The sequence below is a fragment of the Triticum urartu genome, chromosome 2A, assembly GCF_056163025.1.
Source record: "Triticum urartu cultivar PI428250 chromosome 2A, HENAU_Tu73, whole genome shotgun sequence".
In the NCBI taxonomy this organism is placed as follows: domain Eukaryota; kingdom Viridiplantae; phylum Streptophyta; class Magnoliopsida; order Poales; family Poaceae; genus Triticum; species Triticum urartu.
The window spans coordinates 5,566,029-5,585,195 of NC_141874.1; the positions used below are offsets into that span (position 1 = coordinate 5,566,029).

Consider the following 19,167-nt stretch of genomic DNA (forward strand, 5'->3'; position numbering starts at 1 on the left):
ATAGAATAACTATTAACTCACAATCTCAACAACCATCAGACATCCAGATAGTATGAAGAAATTTCTGTATCCACGCATGGTGTTGTAATTTCTATGAGAAAGCTTACTTTCAAAGTAGAATTGTTTCCAATTAGTAGTATTTTTTATAAACGAGATAGCTGACAATGAAGTTTAACACATTCCTATATTTTGCATTTTTTAGGTTCCCAAAATAAACTTGTCCACACAAAGATATGCTACAATATTTGATTATAAAAACTCAATAGAAGTATTAGATATATTTCAAACTGCAAGAGCAGTTAAAAAATTAAAACATATAAATCCGCAAGTGAATTATTATCTATCATGGAAAAAGTGATTTAAGTTTACTCGGAAGTTGAGGTTTCGCCATCCGAGTTGAAACTCCAACTGTTAACAGGATCATCTGGAAGACTGAACATTTCTCTTCAAAACTCACGTTTGAAGGACATTCACATTCTCTGTAGCGAACTTCATAGTATTTCTGAATAACCTGAAACAAAATCAAGCATTAAATTCCCAGTCAAGAAAGAGTCCTGATATATACAGGGCGGTGCAAATGATTGTGAATTTGTAACACATCAAATCTGTGTGAAAAAGGGAAGAACGTAATTGCAGTTTTGAACTAAAATATTCCTAGTGTGGATGCCGAGGTACCGACAACCATATGACAAAAAAAAGCAGTAGGTCAAGGAAATTATTTTACGCTTAGGAGCCCATCAAAACCAGTTGGTAATATGCTAATCAGTTGGTTCATATCCACTCCAAAAGAAACAAGTTTGGTTCACACACTAGTAGAAAAAGGGTCAAACGTGAAGCACATTAGTGCCGGTTTGTATTTGAGCCGGCACTAATGTATACATTAGTGCCGGTTCCAACGGCTAGCCGGGCCGCTTTCATTAGTACCGGTTCGTGGCGAACCTTTAGTACCGGTTCGTGCCACGAACCGGTACTAATGAGAGTGGTGGCAGGATGTTGTCAGACTGGGGCCCCTCCAGCCCCTTTAGTATCGGTTCTTGGCACGAACCGGTACTAAAGGTCGTCCTACATAAACCCTTCGTCCACCCGAGCTCGCTCTGTTCTTCCCCTTTCCCCTCTCCTCTCTGTTCTTCCCCTCTTCCTCTCGAGCTCATCACACATTTTGCCCAAAATTTGTCAAGATTTGAAGGTCCCCATCCATTCAAATGATCACAAAGGTTAGCAACTTTGTCCTTTCATCTCTCATTGCTAGATTAGCTCTTGCAATGCTTTATATAGTGATTAATTTGTGAGTTTAGTAATTTGGGAGGAAATATATATATGTGCTAGTATTTGATTTATATGCAATTTGAGGTCAAAAATAACACTTAGTTTGCATATGTAGGTGTGGTTTACTTAGTGCCTTCTAAATCTCCGTCGTAACCACCGTCGATCGCCCGCACTGTCCCGTCGCCAGCACCACCTTGTGGTGAGCCTCTTTGTTCATGAAATTTTATATAAAAATTGATGTTTGTGTGATTTGGATATATAGTTACTCGTATAATTATCTTACCCGTACGTTGTTTGTTATACATATAGTGCCATGGTTTTGATATCCGTCCCTGTCGGCCCTCGTCCTTGTTATGATTCGGATGTGGTATATATATTCTCTTTTAAAACTAGTTGCATTTCGTGTTTATGACAAATTATGCCCATCAAGTTGATATAGAAATTTTTTCTAGGAGGTATGTGAACCGGAAATTCCAACCGACCCTATTGTCGAGAGGTTAAATTTAGTTGAAAGAGAAAACGAGTACTTGAAAGAAAAATTGAAAAGAATTGAGGGGGAGAAGATGGAATTGGAGTTGCATGTTGCCGATGTCGTCGATGATCACAAGATCAAGATGGAGAAAATGCGCTTGAAGATTAGAAAGATTAGAAAATATGCCATCGATAGTGAGGCTTGGTATCATTATGCTGTTGGCTCCATTGTTACCTTAGTTGCGATCTTGATCGCATTTGTTGTTGCATTTAAATGCTTTAGCTAGAGAGTTATTTGTTTGTTGCATTTAAGTGTTGTATGAACTTTATGTATGAACTTGTATTAATTTGGTCTATTCGGTGTTGTGTAATGAAGATGAGCCGGCAATGGATGTACGATGACCGATGCTCTCCCCAGTTCGTTGAGGGCGTGCATACTTTTCTGCTTGCGGCTGAGGCAAACAAGCGGGTGGATGGTTTTATGCCTTGTCCATGTGTTGGCTGTAAGAATGGTCACAATTACTCTACGTCAAGAACCATTCACGTCCACCTGTTTAAGTCCGGTTTCATGCCCCACTATAATGTTTGGACCAAGCACGGAGAAAGAGGGGTTATGATGGAAGATAATGAAGAAGAAGAGGACGACGACAGCTATCCTGGCCATGGGTTCCCTGAATACGATGATACAACAATGGGGGAAGAAGCTGAGCCGGTAATGCGGGAAGAAGCTGAGCCGGCAATGCGGGAAGAAGCTGAAGAAGAGGCATCAGATGAGCCCGTTGATGATCTAGGTCGGGCCATTGCCGATGCAAAGAGAAACTGCGCAAGTGATTTGGAGAAGAAGTTGCAGCGCATGTTAGAGGATCACAAAAAATTGTTGTACCCGAATTGCGTAGGTGACAAGAAAAAGCTGGGCACCACACTGGAATTGCTGCAATGGAAGACAGAGAATGGTGTATCTGACAAGGGATTTGGAAAGTTGCTGATAATGATAAAGGATATGCTTCCAAAGGACAACGAATTGCCCAAGAGTACGTACGAAGCAAAGAAGGCTGTCTGCCCTCTAGGGTTAGAGGTGCAGAAGATACATGCATGCCCTAATGATTGCATCCTCTACCGCGGTGAGTACGAGGATTTGAACGCTTGCCCGGTATGTGGTGCATTGCGCTATAAGATCAGCCGCGATGACCCTGGTGATGTCGAGGGCGAGCGCCCCAGGAAGAAGATTCCTGCCAAGGTGATGTGGTATGCTCCTATAATACCACGGTTGAAACGTTTGTTCCAAAACAAAGAGCATGCCAAGGCGATGCGATGGCACAGAGAAGACCGTAAGAAAGACGGAAAGTTGAGAGTACCCGCTGACGGGTCGAAGTGGAGAAAAATCGAAAGAAAGTACGGGAAGGAGTTTGCAGATGACGCAAGGAGCGTATGGTTTGGTCTAAGCGCAGATGGCATTAATCCTTTTAGGGAGCAGAGCAGCAACCATAGCACCTGGCCTGTGACTCTATGTTTGTATAACCTTCCTCCTTGGTTGTGCATGAAGCGGAAGTTCATTATGATGCCAGTGCTCATCCAAGGCCCTAAGCAACCCGGCAACGACATTGATGTGTACCTAGGCCATTAGTTGAAGAACTCTTACAACTGTGGAATGGAACAGGTGTATGTGCGTGGGATGAGCACATGGGGGAAGAATTTGACCTAAAGGCATTGCTGTTCGTGACCATCAATGATTGGCCTGCTCTCAGTAACCTTTCAGGACAGACAAACAAGGGATACCGCGCATGCACGCACTGTTTGGACGATACCGACAGTATATATTTGGCTAATTGTAAGAAGAATGTGTACCTGGGACATCGTCGATTTCTTTCGAGCAGGCATCCCGTAAGAAAGAAAGGCAAGCATTTCAAAGGTGAGGCGGATCACCGGACGAAGCCTCGCCACCGTACTGGTGCTGATGTACATGATATGGTCAAGGATTTGAAGGTGGTCTTTCGAAAGGGTCCTGGTGGACAACCTGTTCCGAATGACGCTGACGGACGCGCACCCATGTGGAAGAAGAAATCTATATTTTGGGACCTGCCCTATTGGAAAGACCTAGAGGTCCGCTCCGCAATCGACGTGATGCACGTGACGAAGAATCTTTGTGTGACCCTGCTTGGCTTCTTGGGCGTGTATGGGAAGACAAAAGATACACCTGAGGCACAGGAGGACCAGCAACGTATGCAAGGAAAAAGACGGCATACATCAGGGTCATGCAAGCTACGCTCTTACCAAAGAAGAGAAGGAAATTTTCTTTGAATGCCTGCTCAGTATTAAGGTACCGTTTGGCTTCTCGTCGAATATAAAAGGAATAATAAACATGGCAGAGAAAAAGTTTCAGAACCTAAAGTCTCATGACTGCCACGTGATTATGACGCAACTGCTTCTGGTTGCATTGAGGGGGCTTCTACCGGAAAACGTTCGATTAGCCATTGTGAAGCTATGTGCATTTCTCAATGCAATCTCTCAGAAGGTAATCGATCCAGAAATCATACCAAGGTTACAAAATGATTTGGTGCAATGTCTTGTCAATTTCGAGTTGGTGTTCCCACCATCCTTCTTCAACATCATGACGCACGTCCTAGTTCACCTATGCGAAGAGATTAACGTTTTGGGTCCTGTATTTCTACACAATATGTTCCCCTTTGAGAGATTCATGGGAGTCTTAAAGAAATATGTTCATAACCGTGCTAGGCCAGAAGGAAGCATCTCCAAGGGCCGTCAAAATGAGGAGGTCATTGAGTTTTGTATTGACTTTATTCCTGACCTTAAGCCGATTGGTGTTCCTGAATCGCGGCATAAGGGCAGACTGGATGGAAAATGCACGCTAGGAGGGGAACAAATAATATGTATGGACGGACATTCTCTCACTGAAGCACACTACACAGTTCTACAGAATTCCGCCTTGGTGGCTCCGTATATGGATAAACACAAGAATTTGCTACGCTCCAAACACCCGGAGCGGTCTGATGACTGGATTACACGTGAACAAATCAGGAGTTTCGCCAGCTGGTTGCAGACACGTACCATGCATGACACCTCTATTGAAGATGACCTGTACTTGCTGTCCCAGTTACCATCTTCGAATATAATGACTTTCAAAGGGTACGAGATAAATGGTAATACATTTTACACGATCGCCCAAGATAAGAAGAGCACCAACCAAAACAGTGGTGTCCGCTTTGATGCAGAAACCAAGAAACATATTATGGTTATATACAAGACATATGGGAACTTGACTATCGACGTGGTGTGAAGGTCCCTTTGTTTCAGTGCAAATAGGTCAATATGACACGAGGCGGGGTAACGGAAGACCCGCAGTACGGAATGACAACAGTGGATCTCAACAATCTTGCGTATGCAGACGAACCATTCGTCCTAGCCAATGATGTGGCACAGGTTTTCTATGTGAAGGACATGTCTACCAAGCCAAGAAAAAGAAAAGATAAGGAAGCGAATGCATCGTACGATGAGCCAAAGCGGCACATAGTTCTTTCTGGGAAGAGAAACATCGTGGGAGTGGATGACAAGACAGACAAGTCAGAAGATTATGAAAAGTTTGATGAAATTGCTCCATTCACAGTGAATATTGACCCGAGCATCCCGTTAAATGATGAAGATTTTCCATGGTTACGGCGCAAAGGGACACACGCGAAGAAAAAGTTTCACACCCAAAGATCTGGGATGTGATCGGCTTCACTATCATCACTTTCTTCTGTGTTTCACACCCAGAAGGGAATCTCTGTAATAGTTAGGGTAGTTAATTATGTGTTTTGGCATTCGAAACGCGAAGAATTTTATGTGCAAACAAATTCTTTTATGCCTTTACTGATTTCAAATAATTCAAAATTTAAAATATTCAAATTTAAAAACTACGGGCACTAACAGAAAGTTTGTAATTTTTTGTACCTAAAGCAAAAATATTCATAAAGAAACTCTAAATACACAAAAAAATAACTCAAAAATAAATAAAGCAAAAAAAATAAAAAAAAGCCCACCTACTAGGCCGGCCAGAGCGGCCTGCATACGACTAGAAACCCAACCTGTTGTTGGGCCAGGATGCAGGCCCGCAAAGGCCCAGTAGGCCCACAGGACAGCACAGAACATGTAGGCCCAGTAGGCCTGCTTTGGAGAGGAGCTCGAGAGAGCTACCGCACGGGGGTTTATAAACCAGTGCGGTCGCCCCTCGGCTAGCGAGGTGGGACTAAACTTGCCGCACCGCACCTGCGCCAGCGCACCCCCTTTAGTACCGGTTGGTGGCTCCAACCGGTACTAAAGGCCCCCCTTTAGTACCGGTTGGTGCCATCATCCGGTACTAAAGGGGGTGCGGTTCCTGCCGCTTGGCCTGGCCAAAACAGGCCTTTAGTACCGGTTGGTGGCTCCAACCGGTACTAAAGGCCCCTCCTATATAAACAACACTTACGAAAATTTCAGTTTCTCATCTGATTCTTCTCCTCTGCACCGTCGACGCCCGCCGCCCCCGTACTCCATCCCTCGTCGCCGCCCCGTCCCCGTCGTCGCCGCCCCGTCGTCCCCATCCCCGTCCTCCCCGTCGTCACCGCCGCACCGTCCCGGCCCGTCCCGCATCGTCCCTTCCCCGTCGTCGCTGCCCCGTACGTCCCCGTCGTCGTCGCCGCCCCGCCCGTACGTCCCCGTCCCCGTCGTCGTCATCCCCGTCGTCGCCGCGCCCATCGCCGTCCCCGTCGCTGCGCGCCCCCCGTCGCCACCCCCCGTCGCCTCTCGCCTCGCCGGTGAGCGCACACACACACACACATTCTATTTTTAGAAATTGTTAGAAATTTTTCTGTTTTTTAGAAATAGTTAGAAATGTTAGAATTGTTAGAATAGTTAGAAATGTTAGAATTGTTAGAAATGTTAGAATTGTTAGAAATTTTTCTGTTTTTAGTTATAGAAATAGTTATAAAAAAGTTAGAATTGTTAGAAATTTTTCTGTTTTTTAGTTATAGAAATAGTTATAAAAAAAGTTAGAAATTTTTTTTTAAGTTATAGAAATATTAGAAATGTTATAGAAATGTTAGTTATATATAGCATTGTTAGAAATGTTAGTTATATAGAAATGTTAGAAATTTTAGTTATCAAAATCCAATCATTAAAAAAATGTTACTTTTTGCGGGCATATAGCTAGTATTTGTTCTCGACGATGCCCGACCCGCATCCTCGTCGTCGACCCGTCCGCGACGACGTCCGGCTGACCCATGTCTGGGACTGGGCTCCGCCGGGCTGGCACTGGGAGGTGCTGCCTGGAGGGGCGCGCCGCTTGATGAGGAACCCGGCCCCGGGTCCCGTCGTCGACCCTGATCTCGTTTGGTGGCGTTCGCGTGGGCCAGTTTCGGTGCGGAGGGAGCCGGCCCCGCCGGAGGTGGTACGTCGCCGTGTCAGGGAGGAGGACGAGCACGTCCATCGCTACATGGTTGCATTAGAGGGCGGCAGGTTCTCCAATACCTGGCAGTTTCTTCAGGGATCTCACTTCAGCTATGATCCTGTGAGGGTTCCTTCTCTTTGGGTGTCCACCGCCCGCGCCGCAGGAACGGCGAGTGTCCTAGATTCTTCTGTAGTATTCGATCTTTAATTAGCTACCTAGCCAGTGATGTACTATTCAATATTATATATTATTCGAGACGATCTATTCGAGATTATATCTATTATTCGAGACGATGTATTCAAGATTATATCTATTATTCGAGACGATGTATTCGAGACGATGTATTCGAGATTATATCTATTGTTCGAGACGATGTATTCGAGATTATATCTATTATTCGAGACGATGTAATTTGAATACTAAATTGTTTTATATTTCTTTTGGTATAGTTAAATAAAAGCTATGGCGGACAATACCGACAGAGAGAGAGAACAGACCATGTTCGATATGATACGCGGGCCAGATGATGATCAGAATGAAGAAGATTATGACGGTTCCGAATTTCTAAACAACACCGGAGAGGGTGATATGATATTCGATCGCGACGACCAAATTGATGAAGTCATGAACTACGATTATGACGATGACGAAGAACATGTTGATCCTGAAACAACAAACACCGGCGAGGTATATATATTTATATAAGCAGGCTTCTGGTGATCATCACATATTTTAAATGAGTTGAAGATATATTATCGAATCGATCTTTCTTCTTTCAGCCATCCGCATCGAGCAAATCTTCAGGCAAAAGGACGAAACGAGGCCCGAACAAAAAGTTGAAGGAGGGCGTAAAGTACAATATCGAGGCAATCAGACCTAATGGCGAACCATTAGCGCCTAAGAAGATTGCGGACAAGTTCGTTCGTCAGTGCAGAGTTCTTGTGAAGGACCAACTCCCGATCTCCCTTCAAGAATGGAGAGAGCCAGCAAAGCCACGTCCAAATGTTACTTTTGTCGACGACAGACAAAAAAAACTGCTTTGGGATACTCTCATGGAATATTTCACCCTGCCAGATCATTTCACAGATGCAGATGTGGAGAAAGTCAAGGACGCCGCTCTTAGGAAGATGGCGGTTGCATTCAATAACCACAAGAATCGTGTATGGGACAAGTACATCAAGGATGGAAGGAAGACTCCAGTATTCGAGGGAACACTAGAGAATCAAAGTGCTCATTGGGACGATTTCGTGAAATTCAAGGATTCAGAATTAGCTAAGGAACGATCGAGAATAAATAAGAAGAATGCCGAAAAAAAAGATAAGTTCCATAAGCTGGGGCCAGGTGGCTACGCGGTGGCAATGCCTAAGTGGGATAAGTCTGAGAAAGAGATGGAGGATGCAGGTGTCACTCCGGTTACTAAGAGCTGGCCCCCAGGTGCAGGACTTGGTTCTATGCGCATGGGGGGGAGTTGGACCCGAAGACAGGCAAAGTTTCGACAAAGGCATGTCTGAACGGAGCCGACGATAATATACTTGTTGCAATAGAAGAGGCTCGAACGGGGGTGTTCCAGCCCAACAGAGAGAACGACGAGCTTACGCGTGCCCTGGGAAATCCTGAACACCCGGGAAGAACACGAGGCAAGGGCGCTATTCCGTGGTATGAGGGGTTTTCGGACTGGAACGCCGACTACAGAACCCGTGCGAGAAGGAAGATTGCGGAGGAGAAGCAGAGGAAGATGGAGGAGGAGAAGAGGAAGCTGGACTATGAACGCCTTCAAGGCCTAGAATCAGCGCACGCGGACTTGGCAGTCAAATTCCAGCGGCAGTAGGAGCAGATCGACTCACTTAGCCAACAAAGGGGGTCTCAGCAGCTGCAGCAGCTAGCGGATGATCCAGCATTGGATACCACTGCCCCATCCATGCCGAGAAGCAGCGTGGGTTCCGCCCCGTTTGACGCAATGCTGGATAGATACCCCGTGGATGACATCGTGGAGAACACTAACTGCGAGCTACACTTCAAAATTAAGAACATATCCTTAAAGGTGGCGGACGGCGTTGCTTATACAAATTCTCCCGATGCAACCTTCCATTGCAACCCGATTCCAGCAGGCTATGCTCGTGTCGTGGTTGATGAGGTGGTGGACCAATATTCGGGGCTAGAGCTTGACATTCCTGGAGGTGACGAGGAGCACACACTCGGAGATGCCAAACATCATATCATCCTATGGAGAAAGGATTGCATCATCTTTCGAAGGCCACCGACACCGCGTCACCCGACTCCTCGTCGAAGTCCGCCACCGAGTCAGCAGACTCCCGCTCCTCCAAGTCCACCAACGCATGAGGCCACTCCTCCTCCTCCAAGTCCGGCAAAGTTTCAGGCCACTCCTCCTCCAAGTCCGACACAGCGTCAGACGTCCACTCCTCCTCCAAGTCCGGCACAACCTCAGGCCACTCCTCCAAGTCCGGCACAGCTTCAGGCCACTCCTTCTCGTCCAACTCAGCCCCGTCAGCCGTCTCCGCGCCTCAGCAATCGCAGAAGAGACACCCCGCAGCTATGGTGCGTAGCGGTACCAGTCGAGGTCATAGTACAGGAAGTACAGGCGGAGGCAAGCGATATAAATATGGTCCAAACCTCACTACTCCTCTTTCTAAGAGGGCTTACGACAGGACCGAGGAGCAAACCAATGCCATAGTGCGGGCAGAAGTCGACGCCCATTTTGGACCGAAACCGACACCGCCGCCAAGGGAGAAAGTGCCTGTGGAAGTAGTTGACCACTTCATTTGTATGGCTCAACCACCAGCTCCTAAGCCTGTTGACACAGACTATGAGCGCCACATCAGGAAGTTACATCGACAACGTCTACAAAAGGAGGCGAGCTCAAGCTCGAGCAAACAACAAGCAGTTGTCAAAAAATGCGGGAAAACCGTTGCCCAGCTGGGAGAACAGGCGGCGCAATCGATCCCCCCGCTTGTTGTGCCGTCAACAACATGTGACAGTACGCGCGCCCAATATTATTGTGGCCAAACAGTTTACGTTCCCGAGGTGGGCGATGTGGTAATAACCCAGGAGCATATAATGCAGGCTGAAACTCTCAACATCACTGTTGGACAACTCCTCGAGATCGAGGACATGCCTGTGCTTACAGAGAAGGAAATAAAACGGAAATATGCCCGGGGCCAACCTTTGGTCAAGCCAGAAGATGTCAAGAAGCTCCCAACGAGAATGTATGAATTGCATCAATGGTACATGGACATTACCAAGAGATCCGATCAAAAGTCCCTCATGGTGCAAGTCAAGAAGGATCATTACTACCATCAGAAACCTGTGACCGTTGAGTATTCTGAACTGTTTCAGTTATACAATCAAAACGCACTCGACAAATCTATCGTCAGTTGCTATTGTCTGTAAGTGATTTCTTTCTGTAATTTAAGTCTCAAGCTAGCTGTAGTGATCCTTTTGATCAATCATTACCTGTAATTATCCTCACTATATTCTTTTCTGTTGTATTATGCAGGATGAAGATGTATGAAATGATAAAAGATGGACGCTATGGCATTGGTTCATTGACCCAAACACCGTTAATGAATACACATGGAAAATAAACAAGCATCATGAAAAGCAGGTAGAGGACAGCATGCTAGATTTTTTGAAGCGCCTCAAATACAATGAAGATATACTACTTCCTTACAACTTTCAGTGAGTCACACTTTCTTGTACTACAAATTCTCTGTTTTTGCCTACTAGCTAGCTACATGTTTTTGCTTACATACGCCCGCTTAATTAAGACATACAAACGTGTGTGCATGCAGATTTCACTGGATCTTGTGTATCATTAAAGTTGACGCCGGAACAATTGAAATACTGGACTCACTACTCAAAGCAAATAGTGACTATAACATCTTGTTTGGGATAGTCAACAAGTAATTTCAATCATTATTAACTATATATCTCGGCCTATTTAGTTCGTCATTTCATGATATGAACTATTTAATAACCCCTTTATTCATTTTCTTTGTCGGCGGGCGGGGCTTGGGCAAGGTTCATCAGCGTCACAGAAGGCGAATGAAAACGACAGCTGAGATGGTTTCGACCCAAGGTAAGTAATTAAGTAGTACTAGCTAGCTTAGCTAGCTGCCATCTCTTTAATTATCATGCTTGATTAATTATTATCTGATCAAATTAAATTCCATTCTCGTAAAGGCCATGAAGCAGGCGCAGGGGACTGATCTGTGTGCATTCTGCGTTTGCGAGAACATTCGCATGATGGCGTCCGAAAGGAGCAGATCTCAAAGACAAGAATGGGTACGCTTGTCAGAACACTATTCACAATTTTTATACCATTATCGATATCTAGTCACACAACTAATACACATGCATATTGATCTCCTTAACAGTTCACAAAAGTGCGGGACAAGCTCCTAGAAACGGAGCGTGTAGAAGCACTTCAAGAGAAAATAGCGAGATTTTTGCTCGACCAGGTCATAAATCCGAAGGAAGAATACTATTACCCGCTACCGCCCCATCGACCAGGTCATGAACCACTTTCAATTGTCATCGTGCTCCGAAGGCACCAATTAGTCTAATGCCACTGGCTCCGAAGGCAACATGCATATGTAGGAGAAATTGTATATAGTACATGTGTGTATGTGTGAATTAATATGGTGGTTTGTGAGACATTGATGATATATATATAATTGGTTCTACTAGAAATTCTATTTATATATATATGCATAACGTGTACAATGTGTAGTATCGTAAAATACCAGCAAATGAAAAAGAATTAAAATGGAAAATACAAAATTAAATGAAAAAGAAATCATAAAACCAAAAACCCCCCAAACATTTTAGTATCGGTTGGTGTTACCAACCGGTACTAAAGGGCTCCCGGCCCCCGGAGCTGGCTCGTGCCACGTGGTTGCCCTTTAGCACCGGTTCGTGCTGAACCGGTACTAAGGGGGGGGGGGCCTTTAGTGCCCACACTTTAGTGTCGGTTATGGAACCGGCACTAAAGGGCCTTACGAACCAGTGCTATTGCCCGGTTCTGCACTGGTGACATCCAAGCCTCTGTCTCTCGCCTTCCAGATCAACCCCACCTTGCCATACCACATAATGCATATGCTTCTTTCTTTTGAAACAAAAGAGTTACTTTTTGGTAAACAAGTACTCCCCCTGCAAACTAATATAAGAGCTTTTAGATCACTATTTTAGTGATCTAGAAGGCCCTATATTAGTTTATAGAGAAGACCCTATGTTAATTGCTTATAATCCAAAATAGGTAGACAAGGAGGACAATATTCATCTAACTAAAATTGATTGACAGTTCATTTAGTAACATATACAGTGGCAACACATGATGAATATGAAATTGTAGCTATGCTAAAAAGAATAATCTAACAGGTAATTAAAATCAAAAGAAATGGTCAAGTGGACTGAAAAACAGCAATTACTACCGAGCTGAAAAGAGCAAAACTAAGCAATGAGCAGTTTCTATTTCTACCATTGAGCTAATCTGGTAAAGATAACCCATTTTCAGCATTGATATAAAGGGGGATTGGCAAGTATAAACACCAAGTACAGCTATCTAAAAGCAGAGTTTTTGTTTTTCAATGAATTAGCCAGTATATGAAAAAAAATCCCCCAATATGTGATCGTAAATTATTTTAAGAAAAAGAAAAATGAAACAGGGACCTCACCATAACATCTGGGAACAAATAGCAAAATAAAGGTTAAAATAAACTGTGTACTTTAGGGAGGGGGGAGGTGTATCAGCCAGTTATAGTAAACTTAGCAAATCATCTGAAATGACTAATGATTACAAGGAAACAAACCTACAGACTGACGCAATCCTTTCACAGCTTCCAAGTTCTTGTATGTATAGTCCACAAAGCTAAGGTCTTTAGAATAAGGAATCATCTGCAAAAATGTTTCAAAACAATGATGAAGAGCTTCGGAGTAAATAAAGAAATAATGGCATGTAGTCTGTTACAAAGGTTGAAATGATGCCTATCCATGGACATCTAAATGTGACCACTGATGAAGATGATTCAGAAACTTGAAGTGCAAAACAAAAGGTGTGCAGTTTATTCCTAGGCATGGACATTAAAAAGTAAAAGTAAAAGAACCCACCCCATCCCACATAGATAAATCATGATTGGCTAGATTGGGATGTCCACTGATCGCAGGCGCTAGGACTCTGTAAATATAACCTCCTAGGAGGCATGTAATCTCTTCCACCTTTTCAATGCAATGAAACGCAAAAATCACTTTGCGTTTTCTCAAAAAAAAATCATTGCAAAGGCTAAAACTCCGCCTTCACGAAAAATGTCAGTGGAGGCGTTCCTATGCGGCCCTATCTTGACTCAACACATTTTGCTGTCTTGTTTGATCCATAATCTCAACTCATGTAACCTTTCTTTACATGTCTAAGAGAAACCGATCATGCTAATCGATGGGACAAAGCTTACCAGGTTGCTACAAGTTTACAACCAATTGGTCATTATTGTATGATTGGGTGGACACATCATTTGGTTGGAACACTTCCCCAAGAAAATTCAAGAGTAAGGTTAGACCTTATCAAGTCAAGAATAAAATGACATCAATATCAACATATTCACTTTGCACCTCAAGGCAATGGGAGAGGTTCACGCAGATCATAATGAAAAGATGTATGAGCAGGACAAAGATACTTGTTTTATAGTCTTGACATATATGAGGATACTCCCTCTGTCCTTTAAAGAGTGTACTTCCAATATTGTTGGAAAGTCAAAAAAAAATATGTTTGACCGTATTTATACAATAATACACCAACATTTATGCCATCAAATTAGTAGAATTACATTCATAATAAAATATATTTTTATCATATACTTATTTGGTTTCAAAAACATTGATATATTTTTGCACAAAATCGGTCAAACTTTGAGATAGTTTGACCCTCCAACAATGTTGGAAGTATACTCTTTGAAGGATGGAGGGAGTATACCATAAGTTACAAATAAAAAGTAGCAATGGACTTATAATATAGTTTCTAGAATAATCTTCAAAGAGAAATAAACTTGGTAGGGTAAACAATGAATTTATGATCTTTAGTCTTTAGCCGACACATCAGTCTTTACAACCTTAAAATATACTGATCTAAAATTTTCATAGCTTGAAAGAACAAGTAGATTTCCTATAACAAAATAAATAAAAAATAGTTAGGTGTGGTGACTGGTGAGCGGACAGACACATTAGTGTGGTCAAAAGGAACAACAACATTTTAACATGCCTACAAAAAACAGAAAATACAGGAGGACACTGTAATATCATGCAAAAGAAGAAATCACCTCAGAGACTTCTCCCTTTTTAGGAGAACTGTATCAAACACCTGAGTTGTACAAAAATACGAAATTAGCAACTATCAGTACTTCATTCACATTCAGTTATATGAGTTCCATCATTTACAACCTGCAATATTTAACTCTTGCTAGTCCTTAGAGCTAGAAGTACACATATTAGATTGGGAAGATCACATTCAGTTAGTCCAAATTAATCAATGAACTACTCAACTAAGTTTGCTTGTGTGCACAATAATATGCACCCATCAATGATCTGGCTATGCAAACATCTATAATTTATAATTTTCTAGGATCCTCGGGTCCGAGTATACCTTCACTAAACTGCTGCTCAGGTTGGTCACCTCGGATCACATAAGTGCCTACAACACTTTCAGTAACAGACTTGCTAAAACTTCTTACTACTGGCACGCTTTCATGCAAAGTAGGTTCGATCAAAGAGCATCAAGGGAGAGTGAGTACCTAAAAATTCTGAAGATCTCGAACGTAACCTCCTGCAGGTGGCACGCCGAACGAGAAGGGGGCAAGGCTGCTGGATCAAAATCCCGACGTCCTCCGTCATCCTCTAATCAGACTACTCAACTCATTTTCATATACCTGAATTAAATTTTAGAAAAATGAAATTTCATGACTACATAGATGAGATGGTCTAAAAGTAGGGGAGGGTGTGTACCTACGTCAACAACACAGTGAAGTATACGGAGAAAGGTCTGTCGTGCACTTGCCTCAACACGACGATTAATCGGAAGAACCATCCTCCACACCTGGAGCGCTCAGTCCTGTAGGTAGTCTAGTATTTAAAACAACTCCATTCTAACTGCAAGAATACACATTGTCGCTTGTGAGCAGAACCATGGCTCCACATCCATACTGATCGTGTTGACACTTACATATAAACATGGATAGTCAGTACCACACAAAGTACCCGCAGATGTTGCAGCCCTATTTCCTGCAGTAGTTCAGGCTGCATATCGAGCACTTAAGTACCAATCTGGTCAGCGATTACAGTGGCACACATTGATGATGCTCAGTGTTGGTGATTCAGTTCTAGTATATGCACAGAGAAATTAAATCACCTTATAGCATCTAACATGTATTCGTTGTGGTACTGTATCCTCTTATCGTCTTTTTTTTAGGACCAACCCAGCTACACTTAGATAACATTGGGAGAGCTATTACAATCCTCCATGAGGATCCTTCTTAAAGAAAGTGGAACGTCTCCGATTATAAGATAGTCTCCCTGTCTCCTTGCTTGAGCCACAAGCTCATGCGCCATTTTGTAGCTGGATCTTCTCACATCTCTGAAGGACACTTCTTTGAACACATTCTCGAAGTGCCAGATGTCCGCTACTCGGGCGAACCGGGCCGATCGGTTGCACGCTCTGTTATTCAGCAATGTGACAATTGATGCACAGTCCGACTCCACAAACACTGGACCTCTGTAGTACTTGCTTAACACTGCAAGTCCGTGTGCAACAGCAGCAAATTCAGCTTCCTCCGGGTCCTCACAAGCTTGCAAGCGTTGGCCACCTGCCAAAACAACCACACCCTCATTTGTTCTAGCAATAAAACCTGCCGCAGAATCTCTCGTATTGGACAGGAAGGATGTGTCAGTGTTTAATTTCCAAATGCCTTCAGCTGGCGGTTGCCACTTGCTTCTCTCTGTATGTGTTGGCACTGATGATCTTAATTCAGTTTGGTTCACATGTGTCCCATTGCATTCAGTGATCTTACGGATGCTTCCCCCGTACTGCCCCTGGGGCTTCTTTCCATTTTTTATTTCCGCGCGTCGCAGCTCAACTAAGCTAGCTCCCTGGTGGCCGACCATGTTATCATCTACCTCATATTCAGTGAACTCAGCTCTATCAGGTCTTGTTTCTACTGCATATTTAGTCAAGAAACTCACTGACTGACAAATCTTGAAGACATTTTCCAACCTATCAAGCCTGCCATATATAAGTAGTTAATTATCACTGACAATTTATTTAAGAGCAAAAATCTTATCGGCAGGCAACTGTACAATCTTCAGCGACTTACCATTCTTAGTAATGAACACAGGCAGATTTCCATACTTCTTTTTAACATGTTTCATCAGACTGAACATTCCCTAGGGAACTAACTACTACACAACATTATATGCTAGGAACGACGGGATGCACGTCAGGAAACTTGTCATGAATGATTCTTCAACGGATGCTGCAGTCATCTCAACTGCTCAGTCATGATGAAAAAGCATATGATAATCCCCATAATCCAGTGTCAATATTACTGATTTCTGCATGTCCTATGCAGCTTACAGGCATGGAAAGAAAATAGGAAAAACGATATACTTGCAGCTTCAGGTTTTCTCTAAACTTTTGTTTGCCATCTTATTTAATCACGTGTTCAATTGATAATACACAAATATTTGTCTTATTTCAGGCCGCATTGAGTTGGCTGCACGTGGTTTATGCCTATCAACAAAAGTTAGATCAAATTGAGTGTGTTTGCATACAGATTCTGAATATGCAGAAAGGGTATTACATACTATCCAAGATTTCGCTGTCAAGCTTATTCTTATACTGGTGGCATATACGTCATGAAATAAGAAACCGAACAGTTGGGTGATCCTACATGGTGCGTTACTCCTAAGCAGTACTGACAACTATCCAACGATTGCAGAATAATGAGCTGGAGTGGATAGGATGATGGATAACCTTTGATACAGAAATACTTGTGCTTACCCTGGCTTTTCTCCACGTATAGGTTAAATTAAATACACAAAACGACAATGATGAAATTAGAAAGATAGATTATGAATGTATTAATATTGTCAACAATATCAGGTGCTCATTTCTTTCTCGATTCCATCATATATGATAATGGTCATAGTAGAACAGATCAGAGAAGTTACCTTGGCAGGCAACAAATGGTGATGATGTTGAGCACCTTGGATGGTGGGCATCCTCCTTGAGCAGATGGGATTGAAGCAGCTTCTCCTCTCCATGAAACATGCACAAAAGTAGACGGCACGCATCACATAAGGGTGAAGAAAATCAGATAAGTGGAGGGATTAGTACCTCCTGTCTGCTCGGTCGTCATGGGCAAAGAAGGGCTAGGGTTGGGGATGCTTCACGAACAGGAGAGATGTTCTCCTGCAGCACAGAAAAGAGGGAGCTTTATGAACAACATCAACTCCACATCGAAAACTAAGATAGAGAAGTGATGGAGAGGGCACCTTCTTCATGGCGTTGGCACCAGGGTTAGAGCCGCAACGAGCACCCTCTTCACGCGGCTTGAACCTGCACACCGGGGCGCTCGCGCCGCCTTCGTCGTGGATCCGGACCTGCTGCTCGATCTGGAGCGAGGGGAAGGCGATGAGGTCGTCGGTGATGACGATAAGGGGAGGGGAGGAGAGAAGGGGTGGGGCGCAGGATGTGGGGGAGGGCGCTGGCGGCGGCGGCTATGAGGGAGGGCGCGGGCCGTTGAGTGGTGGCGGCGGCGGACGAGGGAGAGAGGGAGAGGAATCGGGGGATGGGGATTGGGGGAACGTGGGCTAGGGTGGGCGATCCACTTCTGGTTGTTCCTCTCTCCCTTCCCCAGTACGCCACGCGAATCAGAGAAAAAAAGGCTACCGCAAACAGTATTTGTGTCCACGTGGCTGCAACCAGCGCTAGCCCTTTTTTTTTTGCGGGGAAGCGCTAGCCCTTGATACACACCTTATTGTTTTGGATTGTATGCACGAGAGCAACCATGACGGGTGGAGCTATGATCAAGTTTTGTGTATAGATAGTCCGTGGTTAATGGCCGTCTCAGCCGTGTAGTATGAACATGTTGACGCGTTTGTTTCGAAAGAATGGTTACGGTTTCCGATTACTGCGCTTTCTGAAACGGCACCCAGCGTTTGGTATGCCAATAACGTATTCCGTAGCAATGTCTTCCGATACGGAGGTTCACAAACTCGAAAACACCCAGATCGAGGCTAATTAGGAAAGCGGGAGTGGGGCGGTCAAACCAAACACATCATGTATTCGTAAAGAAGAAAAGGGAACCGGAGCTTCCCGATACCTTAACCGAAGACATTACCTGAGGATGAACCGAACGCGTCGATTATTTCTTCCCGTGATTCGGAGGGTCCAACCAGTCGGTAACGTTCTCCGTCCTATCGCTAGCTTGTCCGTATGTTGAGTAGGTCAATTCGTGGCACGGTTTTTGTTCATGCAAGTCGTGCATGTGAGATGGTGAGTGAAATGACTTCACTAGCGGCCCCACTCCATTGGTGCATGTGGCAGCACCCAATTGGTGCACGTCCACATCCACGTCCACGTCCAGTCGTCAACAGAAACCAAACGTCCACGTCCGAGATAAACACAAATCTTAGTGACCTTGAGCTAGCGTTGGATGACAAACCGGTGCCACTAGAAATGCATTTCTCAGCCGATTTATCTCCCTCTTTAAAACCGATTTGTGGGAGAGACGTGAGAAATGTACACCAGCCGCGTCCAACCTACGCAAGTGGCCGCCGGCCAACGACGTCACATATGATATGACACAGGGGACGAGGATTTGGAGCACTTGGGTGCTCCGCACCCCTATACAAACAATTCATTTAAAAAAATACCGAGAAATTTGAAAAAAAAATCTGGGATTTTGGGATATCAAACGTGGGTTTCCGATCTACTCCCGTGTGAAGTT

The 19,167-nt window shown here is 44.0% G+C and overlaps 1 long non-coding RNA gene across 11 annotated transcripts; it reads right to left on the reverse strand.

Annotated features, from left to right (window-relative positions):
* Positions 1-290: 290 nt before the first annotated feature.
* On the reverse strand, positions 291-18,058 carry LOC125516221 (uncharacterized). 11 transcript variants are annotated; one of them, XR_015615500.1, is made up of 8 exons: positions 17,711-18,058; positions 17,387-17,627; positions 15,419-16,439; positions 15,167-15,310; positions 14,956-15,090; positions 14,485-14,525; positions 12,988-13,072; positions 11,672-12,381 (listed from the first exon to the last, which is right to left on the reverse strand). It is a non-coding gene; the product is annotated as an uncharacterized LOC125516221 (long non-coding RNA). The 11 variants fall into 11 exon arrangements; XR_015615497.1 differs by having other exon boundaries at positions 11,673-12,381; positions 15,384-16,439; XR_015615503.1 differs by having other exon boundaries at positions 11,673-12,381; positions 15,167-15,272; positions 15,384-16,439; positions 17,711-18,057.
* Between the last annotated feature and the right edge of the window lie 1,109 nt (positions 18,059-19,167).